The 27,311-nt window shown below is 40.5% G+C and overlaps 1 long non-coding RNA gene across 1 annotated transcript; it reads left to right on the top strand.

Moving 5' to 3' along the window:
* The first annotated feature begins 11,344 nt into the window (after positions 1–11,344).
* LOC121090910 lies at positions 11,345–22,359 on the top strand. Its single transcript, XR_005828765.1, has 3 exons — positions 11,345–11,355; positions 15,531–15,533; positions 22,224–22,359. It is a non-coding gene; the product is annotated as an uncharacterized LOC121090910 (long non-coding RNA).
* Positions 22,360–27,311: the final 4,952 nt, after the last annotated feature.

Raw genomic sequence — 27,311 nt, 5'->3', positions numbered from 1 at the left:
GGAACAGCACTTCCTGAGGTCTCTTAATTTTCCATGCGTGCATATGCATGCAGGAAAGCCTCTAAGCATCCCCATTTCCCCTTGGAAAAAACAGTCATGGACATGCTTCTTGATCAGTTTGAACAGCCTGTTCCTAGTTGTCAACTCCTTTTCAGAGGGAGAATCAGGAGGTTGCAGACTGCAAGCCAGATGAACTCCACCAGAGGTGGTAGCCTACACTTCACTGATATACACTTCACTGATACCCTTCACAGGAGCTCACTTCTGGCGCAATGCACCTCATGGAATGCAAGCCCAGGAACCCCACAAGGAAAACAGGGGTCATGATCATGAGTTTCCACCACCCAAACAACTCTGAAAGCCAACAGTCCACATTTTATGTGCTCCTGAGTTGCTCCCTGAAAAGGAGGAGCAGGCTGCAAACTGGTTTAATGCTTTGAATGAGCAATACACAGCCTCTGGATCCCAGGCTCAGAACCCTTGCAATCAAGAACCTCTCTAGGTGTCTTTCAGCCCTATTTTGCTACTGCAATTCTGTGAGAAGCAGTACAGCTCCACATTGCTGCTGCTCAAAGCAATGCCTAGAAGGTGTAAACCAGACCTTTTAGTTAAGCAAGGAATTTGAATGAGTACTTGGTGAACAGGATGAGTTACAGAGTGTATCAGGTTTAAATCAATCCCTTTTCAACAGAGCACTTAAGTATGTGATTACCTTTAAAGATGTATGTTCCTCATTAAGTTGGTGGGTTAAGTATGCCCTTAATAAGAACGATAAGAATATGCCTATTTTACAGATGGTGAGCTTCTCTGAACCAGGACCCTCATTAGGTTCCACTGAACTGACAAAGGGCCTGGTCACTTCTACTACAAAGGAAATGTGATGTGGTCTTTCATAATATTTCAAGCACTAAATGCAAATGTGGTCTCCAGAAGGAAGCCACTCAAATCCACATGGACACTCTAGCTATGTTACTGTACATCTTGCTTCCCGAGTTCTTCAGGCAAATGTCATCTGAGTATGCAAGTGGCTGTCCACATAGCTGCAGGGGCAAGACACAAGATGTGCATTTTTGGAAGATCATTTGTAAACTTGGCATGAGGTTTGTTTTCTAAAATGTTGCTGTGAACAATTTGCCCCTGACTCTAAGTCTGACAAACAAGCCCCTTAGGCTCATTCAGATGAAGATTAGGAATGCTTCACTGGAGCTAAGGAAGCAATACAGCTTCGAATGCATCACTTTTCCCTATGTCATCCAAAAACTATGTTAAAATAACATTGACAAGGCAATGCCCAAAATTTAAAAGCTAGGAAATGCCAAAATTAAGGTTGCTGTACAAACTTCATCCAGCCCTTTTCTCATTGCACTTCATGATACAGGTTTTCATTACATGATCATGCACAATTTTTTTGCACCAAACCACTGTCTCATTCATTGTGAGGTAAGGGAGGCTTGAGGAAAGAATTAGGGTTGTCAAGGAGATAGCTGTCTGTAGAAACACTCCCTCATTCAGAAAACAAGCAGTTATTCAATACTTCTTTCTATTCTTCCATTCAACATGTAGCCCCAGGCTTTATCCTATACACAGCCTTTAAAATCTGTGTTTAATACAGAATTATTCATTTCCTCATAGCCATTCCTATGGCCCTATTGGCATAGCATCCAAGTGCTTCACACAGGGTAAAACATTTGTCTTCACAACAGATATGTGAGAACAGAACAAGCAGAAAATACTCAGATTATTTTCTGTTTCCTGCTACCTCTGATTTCTACTTCCCTCCCATTTTCTCCATTTAAATTCTCATCAGGTGCTTCTTTCTGTATTTTTTTTTTTTGCCTATATCCTTCAGAGACAGCTCTAGCAGCAAAGGAATTATGAGAAAACTATTTGTTCAGTTCAGACAAAAACTTCAGAGAATTTAGCTGCCAAACTCTAACAAGTCTCTGCTAAACATCTGTGAACTAAAATCTTTTGAGAGCCATACAGCTTGGCCAGATCTGGGAAAATTTTTATAGGCATGCCAAGAGATCTCCCCCTGATACCAGAACAACTTCCACATCAGATTTTAAGTGTTTGTCCAAAGCATAATTTAAAAAATATTTCTAATTTTAGCAACAACAGAAATGTATCTTTCTCTAATCTCATAAACAATGCAGCTGGGTTTAGCTATTCCTTCCAAATAGCTGAAGAATGACAATGATAAAACCAACTGGCAACACAGTGTTATAATGTAAAGCTCCAGATAACACCATAGATAGTACTGTTTACTTTGCATGTAATTAATGTAATGTAAGGCTAGAATCACTGGCAAGTACAACATGGGCATCTTCCAGGTATTTTTAACAATGCTAGAATTTAAAAATGAGAATTGTTGTTTGCCTACTGATACAGATTAACTATTAACAGAGAGAAATATTGTCACCACCGACAGCAAAGCTCAGCACAGCACATACTGGCAGCACTTTTATGCCGCTATGCAAAAGTGGAGCTTCATGGAACACCCATAATGTGGCATGTGACCCATCTCGAGCGGCAGATTAAATTGTAGAAAATACACTACTGCACTACTTTGTGGCTGAGGAACGTGGTTTATTTCTAGGAGAGTCTCTTCCAGCACAGCACCTATAAGCCTAGGGCTGAGTCCTACACCTTCCCAAACCACACAATGGGGAACACTAGAGCTAGACAGGCCTTCTTACTTATAGACGGTAACACTACATTCATATAGTAGAAGAGTAGTGAGTGCTTTCTGAAGTTAATGGAGTTATATTGGTAGGAAATTAATATATTGGAAAAGACAAGCAAGACCTTCAGTCTTCCTCATCTGGAGCATAATCCTGAAAATCATACCCTGTTACATGTCTTTCTCAAATTAGTGTCTTTGGGCAGACCCTCAGCTGAGATCAATTGGAATAACTCCACAGAATGCATGGCAGTTTATACTTTGTAAGGTTATGACCACAGTATGCTTGAGCTAAGTTTTCCTCAGAATAAATAGGGAGGGACAGACCAGACTGTTCCTTATGTGTGTCCTCAGTTTTTCCACTCATTTCCCCATGCTTTGGCCCACCAGAATCTGAATCTGTTAACCTCCCATGCATCCTATCAAGTTCATCTTTTCTCAGCCTGTAGAGCAAAGTGGCCTGCCTGGGCTGATGATGAGAATGGACAAACCTTTGGTTTGCTGGTGGGTTGTTTGTTTGTTTGATTTAAACATTTTCTTTCTTTATTAATGAATTTTTATTAGAGTGAATGGAGAGCTACTAATTAAAAAACAGTTAAAAATTTGGAACAGATATCAGTGCAAGAGGTACTTAAATAATTTGGGTTCTTCTGGGGATATCAATCCAAATTTAAACAAATAAAAATTTAGGACTAAGGTTTCTTAAATTTAAGGATAAATCATACGAACAAGCAGGCTAAGGTACATTACATCTTGCAGTGACTCCTGGAGCTAAGGCTTTAAGAGCTATATTATATAATATATGCTTTGTGATACCAATACTCTGTCTCTTCTTTTCACAGAGAAAACTAAGGAAATTCAGTGATAGTTTTCCCCTTCAGCCTTTTGGCTCTGTAGACCTTTTATTAAAAAATAAAGGAGGCAAAATAGTCTAATCTAACAGGGTGGTGATTCCAAGACCTCAGAGGTCTTTGTTTCCTTTCACATTTTATTTTTTTTGGCCCATCTAAATCTCCTTTCCTATTTTAGCACCCTAAATTAATCAAAACATTGCTAGAGAAAAACTTATATCTGATTGTTTGGCCGAACTCATCACACACTTGAGAAATGGATTTCAAGCAATAAAAGGACAAAAATGTTTAACATAAAATTATAGTACATAGTTAACAAAAAATAAACAAAATTTTTCTCCAAAGAGGTTAAGTCCCTGATGGTGGCTAGTTGACCTGGAGAAAGGAATATCAGTGGAAAACACTAAAACGCATAACACAAGGGTGCTGTTAACAGGCTGCACAACCACTTCCAGGCAGCTGGGATTTGACTCCATTTAGCTAGGAAGCTTCACAAAGGAAATCTCACGACAGTGCTTTTTTCTGTCCTCTTCCAGCTATTTGAGTACCTACTTCTTCCCTCCCACCCCAAATTTCTAGGTCACAATGAAAATATAAAAGCCAAGAAGTACTGAATACACCAGGAAGATATCAGAAGCTGATTAAAGCTACCGGCAAAATGGTTAATGCTTTTCCCCTTCCTGAAATTGTCAAGGAAAGATACTAATTTCTGACAAATTTCCAGTAGAAAATAATTACTTTCAATCAATAACCCCCTTAATGACATAAAAAATAGATTTTCAGAATGAAATATGTCTTTTGAGATTAAGTAAAAAATTTCCAAGAAAGTACAAAATTTCTATATATAAAACAAAAAGTCTACGTGTTTTATCAAAAAAGAGTCAACAGCAAATTAATGACTAATGGATACTCTCTGATGCACCTTTTCATAACAGCCCAGTTTCCTTATTGTTGCTTTTATAGTAAATCCTCACAGGCCACACAGAACAGCACCTTTGTAATTCTTTTCACAGCAACGCAGAGTGGTCTCAGAGGGCAGACAGTGGGCCAGGAGGATATATGAAGGTTGTTATAATTCCTTAAAGCTTTGTGGCTTTATTAGTGGGCATTTCCATCCACCAGCCTCCAAAGGCCATTGAGTATGACTCCTCTAGTGAGGATGTGTGCCATGTGAAGGCTTAATCCTTTAGGATAGATACATGCAAAGGAAAATAGGAAGACTATTTTAAAAGTGAAGGAAGACCAAGTGGATAAAGCAGTGATCTTAAGTATGTTTCTCATTAGCTTAATAATTCCTTCTAAAATTATTTATTATGCTTTTGGGGCATGCGTCTTTGTTGAGAGGACTATAGCTGAGACACACACTGATCGTGAAGGCAGATGCTGCTACCTAAACATATAAATCATTGTTACAAAGTTAACTTCCCCTCCCCTTTTAAATTTACTATGCAATCCAATCAATTTGGTTTTAGTTTATAAATCAGCCCAAGTAAGCATAAGATTCCTCCCTTTCTTCCACATTCACTACTTTAGGCAGGAATAAGGTCAGGGATCTACATCACAAGGCCCCAACACTGAACTACGGAAAATAGTCTTTCAGCAGCAGGAAGAGCATCTGGTTTCTTGGCTTGCTCCACACACAGTTGTGCTGACAGATCTGGAGTGGCCTTTTACAGTGTCATACAGTCAAACTGCTAATGCAGTGTCCCTCCCCACTTGTCCTCCTCATCTCATTTTACTTCTTTGACTCATATTTAGCTCCAACAAAGCTGCATGCATTCATCCCTACAGACTGATGGGCCCATATCTCCTCTTTACACTTCACAGCAAGCTCAGCCAAATGACCATACTGAGGCAGTCTTCTAGGCATGCCTATATGGGATTTCCTTAGGAGGGTTCTGGTACTCATCCAAAACCCAACCCAACAAAGCAATGGGTTTTCCCCTACACCTTCATATCAGAGGACCTTAATTCCAGCCCAGCGTCACTGCCACCTCATTAAGCAGACAGTGGAGGTGCCAAGAAAGTGGGGTCCCTCCCCAGAACTCCAGTTTGTCACCGCCTCAGTGTGAGTCAGTGCCATTTTGTATTATTGCCACAGATCTCCAGTGTGTGAATCTGGGATATGAGCTGTAAGTATAATTCACAAAGCAAGCTGAAGCTGTACTGATTAAGTATTTTTCTTACTTGTTTAAACATTCAACACACCAAATACATTAAACATTTTGCATATGAACCTCTGCCTGTGTGGACAGATCCACTCTAGAGAATAAGCCCATTTTCTTTATGTCACATGAATGAAAATCAACACTGGATGACTATCTACTGTGGACACATTTATCATGATTTATTGAAGCATAGGACACTACTTTCTAAACTTATCTGGTGTTGCCCACCTGACAGTCTGACCATCTGGTTAAATATGATTTTTCAAATAGATTTCAGAATCTGCACTTGGCCTGTAGATATTAATGATAAATACCTCAACAAAAAGGAAAAGAGTCCAATTACAAGAAGGCATAAAGAATTCCTGATCAAAACTCTGCAGCATATCCTCTACTGCTGCTAACTGGCATGAAGCAACTTACATGGGGCAAGAATCTGGTGAGTTATATAGAAATGAATGACTATAATTCCACAGCATCTGAAATTATTTTTCTAGAAGAACTCAAGCAATCAGAGTTCAACAGATTGAAATGAGTATCTTACAGGCATGATGCTGCAAGATAAAAAGTATGCTGGCTATTTTCCAACAAGGAACTTGAGCATGTGCTTATCTTTTAGCTTACAGGCAGTCACACTGAAGTCCCATGCTTCATGCCTCAAATTAAATCAAGTATTTTGCTGGATCAGGGCCAATGCAATTTTGAAAGTGGCAACTCCAAAAGCAGGGATTGTTTTTTTGAGGAGTTACTCAGGTGCACCTAGTGTGAGCTCTGCTGACAGTCGCAGGAAGAGATGAAAGCGCTGTTACCTTCCCGCTTTCCAGTAATACCAGGGCTTGCCAGTCTCTCGTTTAACCCCTGGTATAAATTAGAGCAGATTCAGGACTACATGAGTTTATGCTGATTAAAATTCCAGCTGGTCTGCTGCTTACTGTTATGAACAGCCCCAGCTGGTTGCATCCATCCTGCACATGCCTAAATGGTAGGGAACCCTCAGCTGCAGAGATTTTTGCAGAGCAGGACAGAGTTCTTGGTCTTTATCAGTACACAGCAAACCCTAATCAGTCACTAGATATTGTGGGTCTGTAGAGCTGCCTTAACGTCCATGATGCTAATCACCCACCAGAAAATGAGAACCCCAGCTTGCTACACATCAGGGAAAAGGAGCTTAAAGTATTATTATTTTTGTTTTGTGGGTGTTTTTTACTTCATGTTCTAATAAAGGGAATGTTTTCAAGTTACTGAATACCTATCGAGATTAATAAGAAAATTTAAATTGGATTTTATACAGTGCCTTGCAAAATGTAGCATATATACACCTTTATCTCAGTCATCCAAAATAAAAACAGAGAAAGTTCTAAAAATTTGGCACAAAGCTCTAAATTAATTGTTTTGTCAATAACTGAGTATTTTGCAGCATTAACGTGCAAGTTCAGCTATTAAAGTAAAGAGACAGGAAGTAGAGATGGAAATCAGAAAGAAGAACAAGAGCTGCAAAATTGAACTGTTCTCTTTCACATGTGAAATTCAGTATAAAATACTTCTCTATAAATAGTTGTCAATAAACACAACTGCTGCAAATGTATTTGGTAAATGTTGAGGTCAAAGGCCTCAGCTGTTTATTGCCTTGTAAACTCAAAGGCAAGTAAATTTATTGCCTGAACGAGTTTCAGAGTATTGGCCATCATAAAAACTCTGCATCTAAGGTACAAAATAGTCCATCAGCTTGCACCGCAGCTATTCCACACAAAACGCAGGGGCCACCACGTATATCATAATTCAAAGTATCAGAAAGTATATTGTTGCTGTGCTGAATACACACTGCCATGGGTTAGTGCTGAACTGTCTGTCACTACTTTAGAACTACCACTTGGTGAAATTATAAATCGTTGTGCTTTTAAAAGCAATTTACTTACTGCACTACTGTAGCAAAATGTAGCATTACATTTGCCTGGCATCCTTGTGCAGTATTGCATTTTCAGAAGTCCCTCAGTGAAACTGGAGCAGCAGCATACTAAGCACTGTTCAAACACAGCAAGCAGCAACATTTTCTCCAAACGTTTGCGATCTAAGTGAAAGCTTACAGACAGATGATGGGAGAAAGAAAATATCTTCCTCTGCACTTTACAGTTGGAAGAATGGATCTCAGCATTTATGTGATTTAGGTCTTGCAGACAGAAAATTATTACTTTAATGTATGTCTTTCCCCTTCTTTTAAAAAGGTCAGATTGGTTCTATAGCTTTCTATAAAATCATTAAAACCATGGTTAGTGTTTAGTGCCAAATCCTATCCTCAGATCCATTATTCATGACTATACTTCCAAGATTAATGTGTTGCGAATCTTATTCTCTTCCAGCTCCAAAATTTAAAAGGGCCAGTTCAGGAAACAAAGTGTATATATATGTTTTCTTGAACAGGGTTCTATTAGGAAACGTTATGTTTCTGTCCTCCATGGTCAGAGCTCAAAAACTGAATGTGTTCAGTGTCCTTCCTCAGGTGTTCCTTTCTTAAGTACTGTGCAGCTATTAATTAATGTAAATTAACACAGAACAGGTATGAATCTGTAAAAACTCAATTGAGATAGAACTCTGGATTCAAGCTAATATGGCACATACTATAAAATATTACATTATCAAACTTTGTAACCTAGACTGTAAACTCCTGAGGGCAAACACTGATGTTTTTCTCTCTGTATCATGGAGCATGCAGCCAGTGCTAGTAACTTTGGGCATAATTCAAACTTTTAATCTTCAGTTGTGTAGTCAAAAGGGAGCTGTCCGGCTGCCCAAAACTGTGCTTGCGAGTTGAAATGCAACTGCATCCTGCCTTTGCTCTTTGAGTCCATTCTTGAGCAGCTGATAGTATCTAAAGATAAAGTTTTGCAGTGTTACTTGAGAATGAAGCTGCTGTCAGAGAATGAAGCACCTGACTGAATCTGCCAGTCAGCAACCTAACTATCTGCACACTTCAACTGAGAACATACAAACGTAGATAGGCACATGCACATACATGGTACCCCACACAGACAAGAAACCCATCAAACAATAAAACACAAACTGCAGCTGCACTTTTTAAAAAAATACTACTATTTCCACAGATCTACAAGCTCAAGGAAATCAGAAATCTAAACACAAAACATTCAGGAGCATGCACAGGTACATCTCATTTCCTAGAGAACTACGGCACCAGTAAAGCTAGGCATATAGATTTTTGTTTTTCACTCTGGACAGATCTAACTGTTTTCCAGTATTATTCCCACCTAAGAAAACTGTCTCAACTTTCTTCCAGCCATTCCTCTGAAATGTTATATGATAAAAAACACTGTTCCATCTGAGAAATCTACCCCAGTAAATTTCATTTCCTGCACAACCAGAAGTATGAACACCTTGTCAAAGTCAACAAATCAATGTTTTAAATGAAAGGTACTATGCAAGCTACTGTCATGCTGACCCTCCTTTTTCTACTTGTAGCTTTTATAAATACATAACTAATCCAAAACACACATAGCGTATGACAAGCATAATACTGCGATGTGGTTATGTATGAGTGAGCATATCACAAAATTTAACACTTTTTTCCATGTTCCCTGAACACCTTTTCCTTGTGATGCTGATATACAAGAGGCCACATGCAGAACACTCATGACTGAAGCCTTCACTGGAGTAAACTATTTCCACATTAAAGAAACCCAGCAGGAACTCTGTGCCTCTTGTCAAAAGCAAATGAAAATGGAAGAGACATCCCAAAGATTTAACTGGCAGCATCTCATTGCCTGTCACTAAGGAAAGCCAAGCACAAAGACGCACAGGTGTAGCTTAGAGTCCTCCAAACTCGGGGCAGGAAACCCAAAGAGAGAGAGAAATGTTTTTTCTACTACCTGCAGCTGAGCAGGGGTTACCCTCAATTCTAGCACAGAGGCCCACCATCTTGTATACTGCATGGCAGTATACAATACAAATATCAACACTGATTTAGAGAACCCATCACATCCATAGGGTATGATTTAAGCAGTTCCATAGGTTTGCTGTTCTTGCTTATAAAACACATGGCTCCTTTCCATACCAGGACCATTTAACATGCCAATTGCTGACAATTTATCACTTACAGGCATTCACTTCTTGAGGGAAGGGCTAACTAAGTAGTACCTCCCTCCTTAGTTAGTATTGTCTAACTGAGGTGTTACCTATCACACAGCAAATTATTTGGGTTATACAGCAAAGGCATAGCCCCAGGGCAGCATATTGCCCCAGCCCACAATGCAGCTGGGTCCAGCCTTGAGCTGTAACTCCTTATTAGACCCCACTGTCTCACTGTCCTCAGTCACAAGCGTATAACCCATCTCTCTGCCTTCATCTTCCCTCAGGAAGGTAACAACCCTGCATCCACACAAAACAATCTTTTACTTTGTTATGAAAAGAGGGGGGTTTGAAAAACATACAGCCATTTTTTATCCCAGATAAAATTCCCCTTTAATTTGTGCTGTGTTGTCCAGCAAATACCAAGCTACTCTACAAAAGAGTTTGTTCTCATGCCTGTGCATGGTATTTGATGCCAAATGGAGAATTAGTGCCTCGGCATCAATCTCTTAATTCCAAACCATAAGCTGAAAATAGCAGATGATGGGAACAAAATCAGAACAAAGATAATAATTACAGTAGTTCCACTAAGGTTAATTGGGACTATTCAGCTCAGTGAAGGAGAGTTAGAGTCTAAATCACCAAGCGGAGAAAACAAGCCAAAGAATAATAAGGTACAAATATTAAACAAAAAACACGTTCAGGTATTTCTGTCCTGTAAGTTGGTTTAATAACAGTTAATGGAATAACAAATAAGTGACATTACATTACCCACCCAGCACACTTTCAATCAAGAAACAATGCGGCCATGAACTTTTCTTGGTATAACATGGAATATGAATGGGGTACTGTTGCTTAATTGTTCTCCTAGATTTTTATAGGATGGAAATAAGATCTTAATATAACTAGAGGGGCCACAGGAGGGACACTTTAAAGGCTGCACTACCATGTGTGTCAATACCAAGGGCTCAGCAACATCTGGTTTAATTCATTTTTTGAGCTGTTTACTAACTGGAGACTAGGTGTTATTTCCTCTTTGAGATGGGATATGCCTTTAATTGATGCCGGTGCATCTCCCTCGTGCCAAATGGGCACTCATGAGACACTATGAAAACCAGTTAAGCAGTTGTTGTAGAAACAGGAGTGGGATTTGTGCATGGTGTCAGTTTAGGTGGCAGGCCCTTGGAACAAAGGTTGTCTCTTACTGTGCATGTCAGCATAGCATTTGGTCCTACAGAGCTTGAACCTGGGTGAGGCTTCTCAGTATTTCTGGAACAGAAATGAAGATTGCTATTTCCAAAATCTATACTTTCCTTTGAACAAAGGAAATGTACCACTTTAGCATCATATTTTCCAAATATCTTCAATGACAACGTACAGCCTTTAAGGAACTCCACCCACCAATCATTTTTAGAAAGGCAATTTTTAAAAACAATCACCTGATAACTATACTGTTTTGGGGAGACCTTTTGATCAGTTGGACTCAGTTTGTCTTCCAAAAATCAGTTAAACATTAGCAAAGCTGCTCAGGAATAATTATTCAGAAGAAATAGTTTTTTTCAGATCCATGTTTGGCTTTGTGATCACAAAAGGGGAAAGCAGAAACAATCTCAGGCTTTTAGAGAAAAATCAAACTTTCCTCAGATCATCTGTGTCAGCAAACAAGTTTAAAGCACAGCTGTAGATAGGCAACATAGATTAGTCTCTTCATGCATTTGCAGAAAAACATGCCAGAAAAGGTAATTTGAAAATCATTATGCACTCATTTCTATAAGTAACACCTTGTGGCCCCCACTGTGAATGTGGCTGTACTGCAGCCATTTCCTTTTAGGTCAGAATTTTTTTGAAGTTTGGTGTAAGAATCACAGTAATATTTTTGTTAAAAAAAATAATTCAGATTATGCAGCAGGTCCTTGAAAACAGCAGCATAATGCAAGCCCTCAGATTTTTATCATTTGCAACCCTATTTCAACTTTCCCTTACATCACAATAAAATTCCTTCAAAGCTAATTTCAGCTTGGTCCCAAGAGAGCATTTGTCCATATCATGAAAACCAGTACTTAATTTAACACGATTACATACACATGCTAGTGCAGTCAGATGCCCGACTGGAATAGCAGAGTTAAGATAGGTCAGGATGAAGGTGCACTGGTGGGGCTTGGCAGGGAACCTGCTTTTAGTGCTTTTGGCTCTAGTTGAGAACATCAGTTTCTCGTTGGTGAGTTCTGAAAATAAAATCCTTTCCAAAGAAAAAAGAAAAGAAAGAAAAGAAATCCCTTCACAAATTCTACTTTGGGCAATTGTATATCGGTGTCATAACTTAAAATCAACAAACCATACAAAGGAGGTGAATCAAAGTTAAACACATCTGTAGACATTACGTTCTTTGATTCTATTTCTTACACCCTCTTTTGAAAATAGACTTCTCATGCATCAGACTCAGCTGGCAGATGCATTTTATTCAAGTTGTCCCAGCCACTGCTCCTCCACAGGTATTAACTCTCCCTGGGGAATGCAGGCACAGAGGTAATAAACATATTTGTTTCATTATAACATCTTAAAAAATGTAAAAATTCTAAAAAACCAACTGTAAGCTGACCTCCAGCCAAAGTACACATTAATTATACAGCTTAAGTCAGGCTGATGCGCAAGGAAAAGAGATATAATGTTACACCCAGCTGGATACTTTGTAGTTAGCACAAATGTAACATAAAGCCTACCAGAGTTTGTCAAGTGTCTGTCTGGATTTTCAGTTTTCATTAGTACTATAATTAAAACCACATTTTCAGCTATATTACCTATAACAAGAAAGGAATGAGAAATGAGGTTGTCAAGGTCAGTCTCTTTCTGCTCTTTATACTGAGTATCTGCAGGCCACAAGTTGTTGAATTTGGTGTAAACCAGAGTAATAGGATGGAATGTCACGTTACAACCAAACCTTTGTGGTTGAAAAGACAAACTTATGAGGTCACTTCCTTTTAATCACCAATGGAGCATATTTATCAACAGTCATATAAGTCAGGAAGACAGGCAGGCAGATGACAGACAGACTGACAGATATATGGAAACACAAACACCCTAAACACAGATACCACAGGGCTGATGCACAGAAACATTCCTTTTCAGAAAGCTGCGCTCAATTTCACACTGTCATAGTTCTTCCTATTTATAAATGACACCACTCTAAACACTTTTTATGCCCTTTCTATGGCTCATCACAGAGAACACAGCGAAGATTAGGAAAATACAAACAATGGATAACTTGGACAAGAACAAGCTAAAAGATTTAGATCCAGATTCATATTTTTAACACTTTTAAGTAGTTCACAATTTTGCTTAAGACCTATAAGGCAAAGTGACCAGTAGCAGATAGTAGACTTCCCAGCAGTGGGACATATTGTTCCAATCATTATAGTGGATGCTTTAATTAAAGATTGGTGGTGAAAAGCAGATAGTTTCCTTGAACTCAGCAGAGGTCAACATCTTAGTAAGGATCTGATTCATAAATTTCAGTATTAAAAATGCAATTTTTTCATATTCAAGTGCAAATAAGTACTAAATGGGGTTCCCCAGATGAGTATGCAGTATGTGGTCTAGAGAGCAGATATAGTTTTAGCTTTCAGGAGAAGGGGGGGAGAGAAAAGAAAAAAGAAAAAAACCCACAAAAAGCAAAGCAGCTGATCAGTCCTGTTAAATATAAATGACAGTTTATTTGTGATACTAAAAAGGGATTTTAGCTTCATTTAAAAAAGACTGCTATGAAGGAGATGAGTGAACTATTACAACACTGAAAGACTTAAAAACAATACCCCAGGAGATAACGTTCTGAGAATAAAGTGAAAGAGCTCATATAAAATACAAAAGGTGTGTTGTAAAGAAGGATCAGAAGGGCAGACTCTGAGCTTCATCTAGTCATAAATCAAAAGCTTGTTCTCCATCATTCTTTTCTATGAGGTCAGCTTTGATTCCCAAGCTACAATTCCCAAAGGATGGAAGTATTTCTATTGGCAAGTATGTGTCTGTCTTCCCCCAGGCTGGCTCTGCCAGCCCTGCTGTCACCATGGACTGTCATTATCTCAATCTCTTTACTGCCCAGGATTGTTCCATCCTGGAGCCATAGGGAACTATCACAGGGCTGTGAGAGGAAAACCCAGTTAGAAAATTAAGGGCATTCACAACAGATTAATTGGCAAAGAAGTTTATCGAGACAGGACATCTACAATAGTTCAGTAGTTCTCCTTCATAGTGGCCAAATGCTTTAGCATACTAGCCTCCAGGTGACATGTTAGGAATACAAACTCTTATACAAATTAAAAAGTGAGTTTAAAAAACACAGTTTAAAAACCCTATCCCAGCTGAAACCAAGACAACCACCAAAAATACATTCAGAAAAACAATTCTCTGCCTAGTCACGTGCTTCATATTATTTTGTGTCTGAGTAACTTAAGCATTAATCTTTTAGCTTTTACTCATGCACACTGTCCATGCTTATAAGGATAGCCTGTGTAAACGGAACTATCCCCACCCACCCCGAATATACAGGCCAGCTTAGCACCTCAGTTTGCAGGCAGCCATCTCCACGTATATAAATACAGAGCAGATACTTTCCATACAGAAATGTTTACAAAATACATTTAGTATGTTGTTTTCCTGATTTTCATGTAATGTACTACATCAAATAATAATTACCAGTTTTATCTACATTTCATTAATCAAAATGTTTCAATATTTTTTATCCTAAGTCGAAAAAAATGTTAATTTCCGAATATTCTTAGGTACCACTCAATTCCAGCACACTTTTATAATGTACTTCCACAGTGGATTCTATTATTTGTTCCATTAGTATTATAATGGTTCTACTTCAGCAATTCTCACTTAATATAGAGAAACGTTGCTGTGTGGCATAAAACCTGATAGTTACTGCAAGTATCTTTAACAAAGATAACATTTACAGAGAATAATACAGACATCTGATCCTATATGTTTCTAGAGATAAAAGCCTTGATTCTTTTGGCAACAATTTGTAAAAGCAAGGCATTGATAGGTATAAAGTCTACATTTTTAAGACAAGATCGCCCTCTACTGCTTAGAAAACAGTAAAACTAGGAAGGATCACAGAATGTTTTGAGTTGGAAGGGACCTTAAAGACCATCTAGTTCCGACCCCCTGCCATGGGCAGGGACACCTCCCACCAGCCCAGGTTGCTCCCAGCCCCATCCAGCCTGGCCCTGAGCACTCCCAGGGATGGGGCATCCACAGCTGCTCTGGGCAACCTGGTCTGATGTCTCGCCACCTTCTCAGTAAAGAATTTCTTCCTAATATCTATCTAATCTAAATCTGCCCTCCTTTCAGTTTAAAGCCATTCCCCCTTATCTTGCCACTACATGCCCTTGTAAAAAGCGCCTCTCCAGCTTTCTTGGAGGCCCGTTTAGGTACTGGAAGGCTGCTATCATCCTTACCTGTATGGTCTTTACATAACCAAAATGTGAAGCTCCTGGCCTGGAGATGCTTTGCAAACCTTGATGGCTTCACAGTCTGGGAGTTGTTCCCTCTCCCACAAAGCACATTCCTGAGTGAGCTCAGTGACTGCAGAGCAATAACTCCATGCTGCCAAGGATGTAAGGCGGTTTATTTACACATCCTCTCCTCTCTCTGAAATTGGTACACAACTGCTTCCGGTGCACGGAAGTTATGTAGGCTCATTTGCATGGCATGCTTGCCCTTTGCTGCACATAGGCCTTGTTTTTCCCTGAGCTGGTATTCAGTGCCTTCCAGACTCATTAAAAGACAGGGATTGCTCAATAGGATAATATCCTTGATTAATTATTATCATAAAGTGTCTTTCCCTTAAGTGTTCTAAACTTGCCTACAAACAATAGGCCCATAAGCCCAAAATCATATGGTGGAATGACAAGACACATTAAGCCAACAATGTGACTGGGTCAAAATCATTCTTGTAACCAAGAGGACTGCACAAAAAGAGTGCAATTTCTTGATTCTTCCTAAAAACTATTATCAGATCATTGAGGCCTGATTTCCCTCTATAAAGGCAGTGTTTACTCTTTGCCATCAGAACTTACTTAACCAAATGCCTGTTATTTCTATTTTTATCACAGCTTTGACCAATTTAATATGGCAGTCAGACCCACATAAGTCTGGATCTTTGTGAGTACTCTCCTAAAAGTGTTTGTCACCTGCCATCCCAGTGATCTGAACTCCATTTCAAGACAGAAAGTAGCAGCATAGTAGTTTGGTGAACTCATTATCAGATATCTTTGAAATTCTTCAGTGAACACCTTCTGCTTCTAGCCATTTATTTTGCATTTTCATTGTGTTGGGTTTTGTTAGTTTTTTAAACTCTTCTACTGAACTACAATTTGAGTAGTTCCTCAGAGACATCTTGAATAAAGACTCTACTCTTGGAAGATCCCTAAGCTACTCTGAAAAGAACATTGATCCAAATAACTCATTTAGTCTTGAACTTCAACCTTACTTTCATCAAGGATTCCTCTTACAACAGTGTCAATAGGCCACAACATTTCCGTGGCAAGTTCTACTTCCAATAGGACTGGAAAAAGCATATTACTAATTCTCTCCAAGGAGTTTGTCCCTCAAAATCTTTTTAGCTGTGTTACTATTACCTTATATTTGACTTGGGTTCGTTATTCCCTTAATCTAAATATGACAGCATCTATGATGGATGTCTATTAACTTCCAGTAGTGTTCTCTTCTCTACTGCTTAAGCATACATTGGGGTTTTTTTCTTTTGTTGTTTTGGTTCTTCAAAGGTTTCCTTACTATCACAGACTCCATGAAGCCCACACCATGACACCTGGAAGATGACACTTCCAGCTGCTGACTTTTCCTACAGTCTAACTGCTGATCGAACCTAAACTACTTAAAAACCACAAGTTGCACTGAAACGCAACTTTGTGCTGAGGGGAAGGCTGAAATACATTCCAAGTGAATCACAAATTACTGTGTGCAGGATTTTGGCTTAAAAAAAGTAACAAAAAGATTGCAAAACCTGTGTCCCGTAAGTTTACTATTGAGCTAATATCAATGCTTTCATAAAGCACTGGGCACAGCTGGAGATGGAACTTCAGGCAGGCTGGACTAAGTGCTTGGGTGATGCATTTTGCATACGGATATTATGATCGCCCCATCTTGAGCCAGGATGATGTTCTCTGAAGTTAAATGAGTAGACACCCAGCAAAATAAATTACATACCTGCTGGCAGTGTGTAGGTATAATTCATGCAGTCATTTTCCTTCCATTGCACAAGCTTCTGGCATGTTTGGCACTTTGATCTCTCTGCCATCACCACACAACTTCAGCTCCTGATTACCACTAAGCTTTTGTCTATTTAGAATCTTTGACAATACTATGGACATGGCTCAGTAAAATTCATTAGCTTGTGTTTTACAGATTTAATGACATAATTTGATAACACTATTGCTCCTAGATTCCTAAGTATAAAAATAAGATATAGGAGCCAAAAAATAATTCCTACTTCTGAGATATTTTACTAGGCCAGCTGGGCAATCTACCTTTTGATCAAACTCCAGCTTTTACTTAACTGAAGAAAAATCCTAAACCATTTGGGGAACATTTCTATTTTTTTTACTAACTGTTTAAGATCAGCAAGATGGACAGTGGGACTGAGTGCACCCTCAGCAAGTTTGTCATCGACATGTGTGGTGCAGTTGACACACTGGAGGGAAGGGATACCACCCAGAGGAACCTTGACAGGCTAGAGAGGTGGGCCCATGCAAACCTCATGAAGTTCAACAAGGCCAAGTGCAAGGTCCTGTATACGGGTCAGAGCAATTCCAAGCACAAATACACGAAGCTTTAAACTGAAGGAAGGCAGATTTAGATTAAACACAGGGAAGAAATTCTTTACTGTGATGGTGGTGAGACATCAGACAGGTTGCCCAGAGAAGCTGTGGATGCCCCATCCCTGGAAGTGCTCAAGGTCAGGCTGGATGGGGCTTGGAGAAACCTGGGCTGGTGGAAGGTGTCCCTGCCCGTGGCAGGGGGTTGGAACTGGATGGTCCTTAAGGTCCCTTCCAACCCAAAGCACTCCTTGATTCTATGAACAGAATTTCAAAATTTTCAAGCATCTTCTTTTCCCCCCTTCACTTTAAATTCTATGTTTGTAGAAAACTGAACCACCACATTATAAGCTTTACAATGCACCTCACAATGAGGATATGAATGGAAAATTCTTGTTACACAAGATAAAATTGTGTGATGTTTGGAGAAACAATTCGAACTTGAGAGAGAAAATTGTACAAGTGCAAGCACAATTTTGAGGGATTCCATATATTTTCCACATCTTTACTTAGTTCTTCAGCTACACTTGAGTTTGTTTTGTCAGGGGTTTATTCAAAAACCATGCCAATAAAACCTTGACAGAAATATTTGTGAATAGTGATTGCCTGCTCCAAGCCGAAGTGTTTGCTGAAGGCAGATTCTTTGCAAGGTACGTTATTTCAGAACAACAAGCAACTATCCTCCTACTCCAGATTTTTTGAGGGAACTTTTTCTTTCTTTCATGCATGTGCATTTTCATTACTTCCAATCACAACCCAAATACATTTGTGGCAGAGAGCTGGCTGAACACATAAAACTCATGGATTGGCGGTCTCTTCTGTCAATAAAGCCTCAAAACTAATTTCTCTGTAGCTCCGAACAAAAACACCCTGCCTACTGAGAACAGCTGTTGGATTGCAGAGCGACTTACTTGTGAATATGGTGTTACACACTGCTGCTGCTGCCATAGAACTAGATTTATGGATTCTTTTGCCAGGATAGTACCATGGAGTTAAGATTTGAAACCAAGACAGAGGGTCTTAAGATCTGTCTGGCCCTATAAATCCTACATGTCTACTGAATTAAAACAAGAACTGAGATTTGGCCCTAAAGCTGGTGATGAAAAACAGTGTTGTAGGTAAATAAAATAGTATTCCATGCAGTTTTAAAATTTGTTACTGGCAATTGTTAGTGGAGATTAGTTTCTGTGTTTCTAAGGCAGGGGGCTGCCCTGCTTTTATTGAGACTAATGATATAAGTGTCACTGCCATCAGGATGTTTTGACTCACAGTATTCAACAAATCCGTTTATTCTGGATTGAAACGTGAAGCCTTTCATAGATACAAAGAAGGTCTACTGCTATTTGGATTCAAGAACTGTGCACCTGATGTGGTATGATGTATGTTTCTTGTCTGCTCTGCTTTTATCACAGTTTTCTCATATTTTTTTCCTGTTTGTGCTAAACAAAAAAAGAAGTTATATCTAATATGGTAAAGAAAGTCTCTGAAATGTACTTTTTGTTTTGTTTACTTTCCATGACTTGCTCTTTCTACAGTGGTCTGTTCATGACCTTGAAGAATCTGTTCCAAGAGAAATTATTATTTAAAAGCAAGATTTTCCCTGCTTTATGATTCCCTTTATATTTCTTTCTTCTTCTATATGTATTGCCTGTTGAATCAAGTAAAAACTAAAAATATTTTTATTTTAGGTTTTAGCACAGTGTAGTTTGATTTCAGCATGTCAAGGGAGGTGATCCTCCCCTTTGCTCTGCCCTAGTGAGGCCGCACCTGGAGTGCCGTGTCCAGTGTGAGCTCCCCAGTTCCAGAGAGAGGGGGAGGCTACAAAGATGATGAGGGGACGGGAGCATCTCCCTGGTGAGGACAGGCGAGAGCTGGGGCTGTTGAGCCTGAGAGAAGACTGAGAGGGGATCTCATCAATGCCTACAAATATCTTAGGGGTAGGCGCCAAGAAGACGCGGCAAGCCAGGGTCTTCTCAGCAGTGCCCAGCGCCAGGACAAGGGGCAACGGGCACATGCTGCAACACAGGAGTTCCACCTGAATGTGAGGAAAAACGTCTTTACCATGAGGGTGCTGGAGCACTGGGATGGGCCACCAAGGAGGCGGTGGGGTCTCCTTCTCTGGAGACATCCAAACCTGCCTGGGCTGTGCAGCCCACTCTAGGAGACCCTGCTTGAGCAGGGGGTTGGGCTGGGTGAGCTCCAGAGGTCCCTTCCAGCCCCCACCAGGCTGGGGTCCTGTGATTATAACTTGACTACATAAGCCCTACCAGAACACAAGTAATAATAACAGTTAATGACAACAACACAGCAGATGAGAGCTTAACAGTTGTGCCTTACTGCTCCAAAGCAGGTAATTTGTGGATATCTATATTGCACCGTGCATGCAGCAGCATACTTGCATGTGCAGTTACTTGATTTACCAGGGATAAAGTCATATTTGTAACAAATGCAATGTTGCCCATGGAGCTGAGCATCACCTATCAATCATTGGCTTGACATACAATAGGAGTAATTTTTATTCCGAGTTATATGTGGCCATGTAGATATTGCTGTTTTCCTCATGGGACCTACTTGTTCTTTATTATCATTTAATAATTACTGTAAAGCTTTTGGAGATTGGAGACCATTTGCTAGCAAACTGATTTGAATTCTTACTAACTTTTTTTCCTGTATTTGTGGTTTATATGAAGTTTCAAAGCAACAATCAAAACAGGACATTGGCAGCAACAGTAGGAAAGAAGGAAAGCATAGGAAAGCAAAACAAACTTAGAAGACTGAATCTTCCACTGATAAGGCTGCCACACTTGGTGGCTATCCTGGTTTACGCTAACTGGAGATTATGTTCTCCCTAGGAAATATTATTTCTGTTTGCTTTTATTAGCTTTGTAGATAATTCACCCCTACTTAACATTAACCCAGCTAATACTAAATTGCACTTTTAAAATGTATATACTCCCTTAATGGTAACCAAGATAAAATGGAAAACATTGCATATGGATTATTTTGTTCCTTTTCATTGCACTTACCAAGTTCCTTATAAGAAGGCTACAGTGAGGCTGGGGCTTTTGTGTGTTTCTGGCTTGCTCTTCCAGACATTGTCTTTTTAAATACTTGGTCTATGACAGCACAGGTTTTTACAGTGGAGATGATATAAAGTCCCAAACAGACAGCTGAATTATTACTTCAGCCATTGTGAAAACAGCAGGAGCTAAAGTTTTGAGTGAGTGCCTGTGAAACAACTTCATGAGCCATAATGAAGGTAAAGGACACAAACCAAATATTTGATAAATGGACATATGTTTAAAGCTTGATAGTCCAGAAAAGTTTATGAAAGTTCTGGCATAGTGAATATTTTTTTTCCCCCTACAAACTAGTCAATGGAAATACTACCAGAGCACAAAACTGGATAAATTTACATGTTTTCTTTCTCAATTTTTCCTGTTTTTCAGAGAGTTGAACTGAAAATTAGCTATAATCTCATCAACTGGGGTGACTCATGAGATAATTAAACTTTCACAGTCCGGACTTTTCAGAACCAGAAAGGATTCTAAGTATCAAAATGCAACTTGGAGAGGAAAAGTGCAATAAAAAACCAAAAGTTACTTCCTGCAACCTGTAAAATCTTATTTCAAGGGACTTGCTCTGGGAGGGCATAGGAACAAAAGGGGGATGTGGCTGAAGTCAGTGTCAGGGGTTGGTATCTATGTTTTGAAGGAGCTAAAATATATTGCTGTCTCTTGCTGTTTGTGGATACGCACTGTGACTAAAAAAAATGGGGGTTAAAGCATTGGATGCAAAGTCAGAGGATTCTTTCTTTTCTTAGTTCTGTAGTCATTCATCTTAGCCTGTTCCCTTAAATTGTATGTTGCAAAGAAGGGTTTGCCCCGAGAATGTCAGTGGATGTAAGTTACTGGATTGAGTCTAAAAATAAAAATGCAGGTTTTGGAAAAGTAGAAAGGAATTCTATTTTAAAGATTCTGAAATCCATTTTTTCCATTCACTTGTCTTCATAGAATTATGGAACGGTTTGAGTTGGAAGGGACCTTAAAGACCATCTAGTTCCGAGCCCCTGCCACAGGCAGGGACACTTTCCACTAGCCCAGGTTGCTCCCAGCCCCATCCAGCCTGGTCCTGAGCACTCCCAGGGATGGGGCACCCACAGCTGCTCTGGGCAGCCTGCGCCAGTGCCTTGCCACCCTCACAGTAAAGAATTTCTTCCTACTGCCTAACCTAAATCTGCCCTCTTTTAGTTTAAAGTCATTCCCCTCTGCCCTATCACTACATGCCCCTGTAAAAAGTCCCTCTCCAGCTTTCCTGTAGGCACCTCTGGATTCTGGAAGGTGCTGTCAGGTCTCCCTGGAGCCTTCTCTTCTCCAGGCTGAACAGCCCCAACTCCCTCAGCCTGTCTCCACAGCAGAGGGGCTCCAGCCCTCTGAGAATCTTCATGGACTTCTCTGGACTCGCTCCAACACATCCATGTCCTCTTATGTTGGGGACCCCAGGGCTGGACATGGTGCTGCAGGTGGGGTCTCACCAGAGTGGAGGAGAGGTAGAGAATCCCCTCCCTCAATCTGCTGGCCATGCCACTGGTGATGCAGCGCAGGGTTAGGGCTGCAAGCGCCCATCGCCGGGCCATGCTGAGCTCCTCGTCCACCAACACCCCCAAGTCTTCCTCCTCCAGGCTGCTCTCGATCCATTCTCTGCCCAGCCTGTATCTGTGCTTGGGATTGCCCTGACCCACATGCAGGACCCTGCACTTGGCTTTGTTGAACTTCGTGACATTCGCACGGGCCCACCTCTCCAGGCTGTCAAGGTCCCTCTGGATGGCATCCCTTTCCTGCAGCACATCAACCACACCATGTCATTGGCAAACTTGCTGAAGGTGCACTCAGGCCCACTGTCTATGTCACTGACAAATATGTTAAACAGTGCCCAGGTAGATGACGTCACTTGCTCTTCCCTTATCCACCAACACTGTAACCCCATTGCAGAAAGCCACCAAATGTGCCAGGCACAATCTGCCCTTAGTGAAGCCATGTTTGTTGTCACCAACCACCTCCTTATTGTCCATGTGCCCTGCCATAGTTTCCAGGAGGACCTGCTCCATGATGTTTCCAGACACAGAGGTGAGACTGACTGGCCTGGACTTCCCCACGTCTTCCTTACTTCTCTTTTCATAAATGGGGGTTACGTTTCCCCTTTTCCAGTTAGTGGGAACTTCACCGGAATGACACAACTTCTCAAATATGATGGACAGCTGGTTTAGCCAACTTATCCGCCAGTTCCCTCGGGACCTGTGGATGCATCTCATCAAGTCCCATGGACTTGTGCACCTTCAGGTTCCTTAGACGGTCTTGAACCTGATGTTCTCTTATAGCAGGCTGTTCTTCATTGTCCCTGTCCCTGCCTTTGCCTTCTGCACCTTTGGCCATGCAGCCAGAGCACTTGCCTTTGAAGACTGAGGCAAAATAGCCGTTGACTACTCCCACCTCCTTCCAGAGAGGGCCCACATTTTCCCTAGTCTTCCTTCTATCACTGATGTACCTACAGAAGCTTTTCTTGTTGCCCTTGATGTCCCTGGCCAGATTTAATTCTATCAGGGCTTTAGCTTTGCTAACCTGATCCCTGGCTGCTGGGACAATGTCTCAGTATTCCTCCCAGGCTACCTGTCCTTGCGTCCACTCTCTGTAGGCTTCTTTTTTGTGTCCCACCTATCATTTTTTCCCTCCAAAACCAACAATCTGAATAATTAATACGATGCCCTGTGGGATCTTCTGGTGATATCACCAGTGGAGTGCTCCCAAAGACATTACAGTGCATCTTTTGGAACACTACATGTATTAGTCAGTCTTACTAAAACGCAACTTCTAAAAACTGATATATGAAATGAGAGATGACTAACAGGTATTTGGCATTACATATGGTTGTTTGGAATAATCAGTTACCAATTATCTTAAAAATTATTTTGATGGTTTGGACATTTCAGATGTCATTTTGGCTCCTTGCAGGAAGGGAAGATAACTTGTTTGTTCAAGTTTCCTCTTTGAACAAAATACGTTCCTTCACTCCTTGTTTCACACTGGTCCCTGGCTGCCTCCACTGCAGACACACTAGTTCACTCCCAAGCTTTTACCCAAAGTAAATCCATTATTTATTTTGCCCGGGAAACCCGAGTGCAGAATAGCAGATAGAAGATATTACATATACAAACCACTCTACTGTCCCCAGGGATGAGGGCTATTCCCCTGATCCAAGGACAGCTAAACCAGGTTAGGCTTAACTGTATTTGTCTGGCAATTGAGATTTTAACACTTCACTGGTAGACAAGCTATGAACTCAAGGTACAAAGATCTTCACTTTGTTTTGGTGCACACAGACGTAAGGACCAGATGTAGCCAGAGTAACATTTGCAGCTAGCTCTCAGGCACTTGACTGTTTGGTGAGAAATGAGAAATAAGAATGACCCAAAACCCAGATAGGTTTGTACAGCGTTGCTTACACAGGAGTCATGATTGAGTCCATAAGTAAATTCTTAGCTAACACACCAGACCTGTCTGGATTTTCATACACCATTTTCTTATATTACAAATTTTGTATGCAGATTTTGCTGCCAGACCACAAACCCATTCTACATAAGTGTATTTAAAGCCTGGGACATAGGGCTCCTTGGAAAATCTTGCTGCCTGACCCCCTCACCGTAAATTATTTTAAACATCTCTGGGAAGGTATTTATTATCGCATTAGAGGCATAAGTGTCTTATGTCATGTAACATAAGCATTATTATCTCAAAAACAGGAAGAGCCAATTGAAAAAACATAATCCGAAGCAGCTACCGCATAAGCACAAACTTACCAAGCAGACTCTTATTTTGTTGTCAATGCTTGCAGTAAGCAATTATTTTCTTATATGAAGCAAAGACTTCCCATATTCTAATTTGTTTCCATTGCCTCTTCTCTTTCTCCCCTAAGAAGAGTCAGAGTCCATCTTTTTCAGACTCTCCCATCAGGTATTTGTAGATAGCTGTTCCTGGCCCAACCATTTATCTAAAAGCCCAATTAAAATTCTGGTTAAATCATATCTTATTCATCACCCTTTCACACCAGTGAAATAAATCCTCCAAGCCATGTATTTCAGCCCATGTCTGTGTCTATTTTTCTTCACTTTGCACAAGCCTCCAATCTACAAACTGACAAAAATTTCCAGAAGGTAAAGCCTTGATGTCAACATGTTCCTTTATATATGCCAAAAGGGCACTTTCTTGCATACCAGCTCCTGTAAGTCTTTCCTATAAAATACACCACAAACGAGCTGATCTAGTTGCTTTAGCACATTACAATTTGGTATGCTGGGCAACAGCTCAATTTAAGACTAATAGACATATTTGTCATTTCATGCTGCAAGGTGCCAATGGTAATAAATAATCTCGCAGGACCTCCCCAGGTTTGCTTTTGGGGTTATTTTCCTCCAAACTTTTTTCCTACATTTACTTCAGATTTCACACTTCATTTCATTCCTGCCACAACAGACCCAAGATTTAGCCTCACATTTTGCAGACTCCTTGGCATTACCAGCTGTTATTACCATTTTAGATTTCATGCAATACTGTACTGATTTTTACCACGTGAAGGCACCCAAACTCCAAAGAATTCCTTTGATCTTTTCAAAGGACAACCAGAAGTTATTATCACCGTTGTTATTTTTTTGTATTTATCTTTCTCATATTGCTGCTTCCATAAAGATGTAATGCTCAGATTAAAGTCTGCAACACCTCTCACATGAATAGACAAAATCAATCACAGGAGAAAAGTACGGCAAATTTCACATCTATATCAAATAGTACAAGTGTTGCACATAATCTCTAAGGGAACAAGAGCTAAAAAGACAGCAAACAGAAGCAAACAACATACCTGTTCCATCATGCAGTGGCTGTAGGAGTCATTACAGTGGCATTTGCAGCTACAGTGGCTAGCTGTCCTCATGTTGCCTCAATTCTTTGGATGAATTTTTTCCCATTGCTCATCTTAGTCCACAACATCTGCATTGTTTTAATTCTCCATTATGCTCAGTAATGTAACTTTCTACATCTGCTATCATATTCTAGGTTTTAATAAAGTGGTCTTCTCCTTGATCCTCTCATCATCTGTTTCTTCATTCCCTGAACCTACCCTAAATCCTGCAATACCAAGCAATTTGCTTCCACAATCTTTCTCAGGCAGGTTTCATTAAAACCTCCAGCTGTGGAACATTACTAATGTAGAACTAAAATCTCCACACCTGGAGACATTGCATTGGTCCTGCTGGGAATCCCACCAAACTCAAACTACTTAAGGAATTTGTAAACAGCCATTCTTTCAACTTCAAACATCCTTAAAAGTCTCCATGACTTTATTCTCCAGGTTGATGCGAAAAATCACTGTTCCTCCTTGGCTCCTTCACCACATAGCTCTACACAAGTCTAAACACAGACTAGAAATGCCTTAAAACAATTTTAAAAAACAAAACTCCACACTATCAACTTATGCATTTCTTCCTATTATTTAATGGCCAGAGTTACTGGCACAATAAACCAGATATGCTGCAAAAAGAGGTCTACTAAAATGCCCTAAGCTCTTCAAGATGAGGCATCCAGAATCTTCCCCCCACCCCTCCCTCCCTCCCTCCCTCCCTCCCCTGGAGCCATCTTTTGTGTTAAACTCAGCTCAAAACTCCATGTAATATCCCTAAAACCTATTTACACTGGACTTTTGAAAAGAGGACCATGGCAAGAGCAGGATGTGGATGTATGTAATTGCTTTAAGTCTGAATTTTCCATGAGATCTCACAAGAGCATACACAACAGCCACCTTCAGCTTTCCTTGTACATGGAGTTGTGAGTCAGCTACCTAAGCAGCAATGTTAAAAGTATACCTGTGACGTGCGGACAGTCCCAAAAGTTCTATGTCTTACTGCTGCCAAAATATTTGATATTAAGTTCACAGTTTAAAAGAGCAAGCATAGCTCATTTTCTGCTTTTAGAAAGTCCTATTTTCTCTGCACCCAGAACTGGTAACCTAAAACCTCCTCAGTGTACCTGGGAGCCCCTTTGAGAACTCCCCTGCACCCATGAAGGGTACAGCCACCCACAAAAACCACACTAATGCCGAAAGGAGCCACCAAACTGCACTCAGACCCCATAAATTCAAGCACATCCCTGCTCTCACAGGTGCTGCGGGTGATACAAGACTACCAAAGAGAAATGGAAATAAAAGGCCGGCGCTGCAGGAGCCCAGACAGTACTCCACGTTGACATCGACCGGACGCTTTGCAACACATATACCTCAGGAACAGCATCCCAAGCTAAAAGGGCTGGGGCAACGTGAAAGCAATTAAAAGTAAACCTACTTTCACTTCTTTTTCAGTCAGAAACACAAAGCCGGCCTTAAAAAAAGGAACTGGGGGCTGGTGCAGCCTCTTGCAAAGGCCCCCGGGGGCTCGAGACGCAGCCACTTCCCGCCACACCACCTCAGCCAATCAGCGCAGAGACCGTCGACTGCCAGCTCTAGGTTGTTTATCTTTTTTAAAGCCCGCCTCTCCTTCGCTGCTTACCAATCAGAATGCTCCTCTCGTGAAGCCGTAAGGCTTCCTGTGCGCAACAGCTTCCTATTGGGCGAAGAGAGGGAAAGGCTTGGCCAATGAAGTGGCTGGGGTGGGCGGGGA

The sequence above is a fragment of the Falco naumanni genome, chromosome 7, assembly GCF_017639655.2.
Source record: "Falco naumanni isolate bFalNau1 chromosome 7, bFalNau1.pat, whole genome shotgun sequence".
Lineage (NCBI taxonomy): Eukaryota > Metazoa > Chordata > Aves > Falconiformes > Falconidae > Falco > Falco naumanni.
This window is presented reverse-complemented; position numbering and strand designations above follow the sequence as displayed.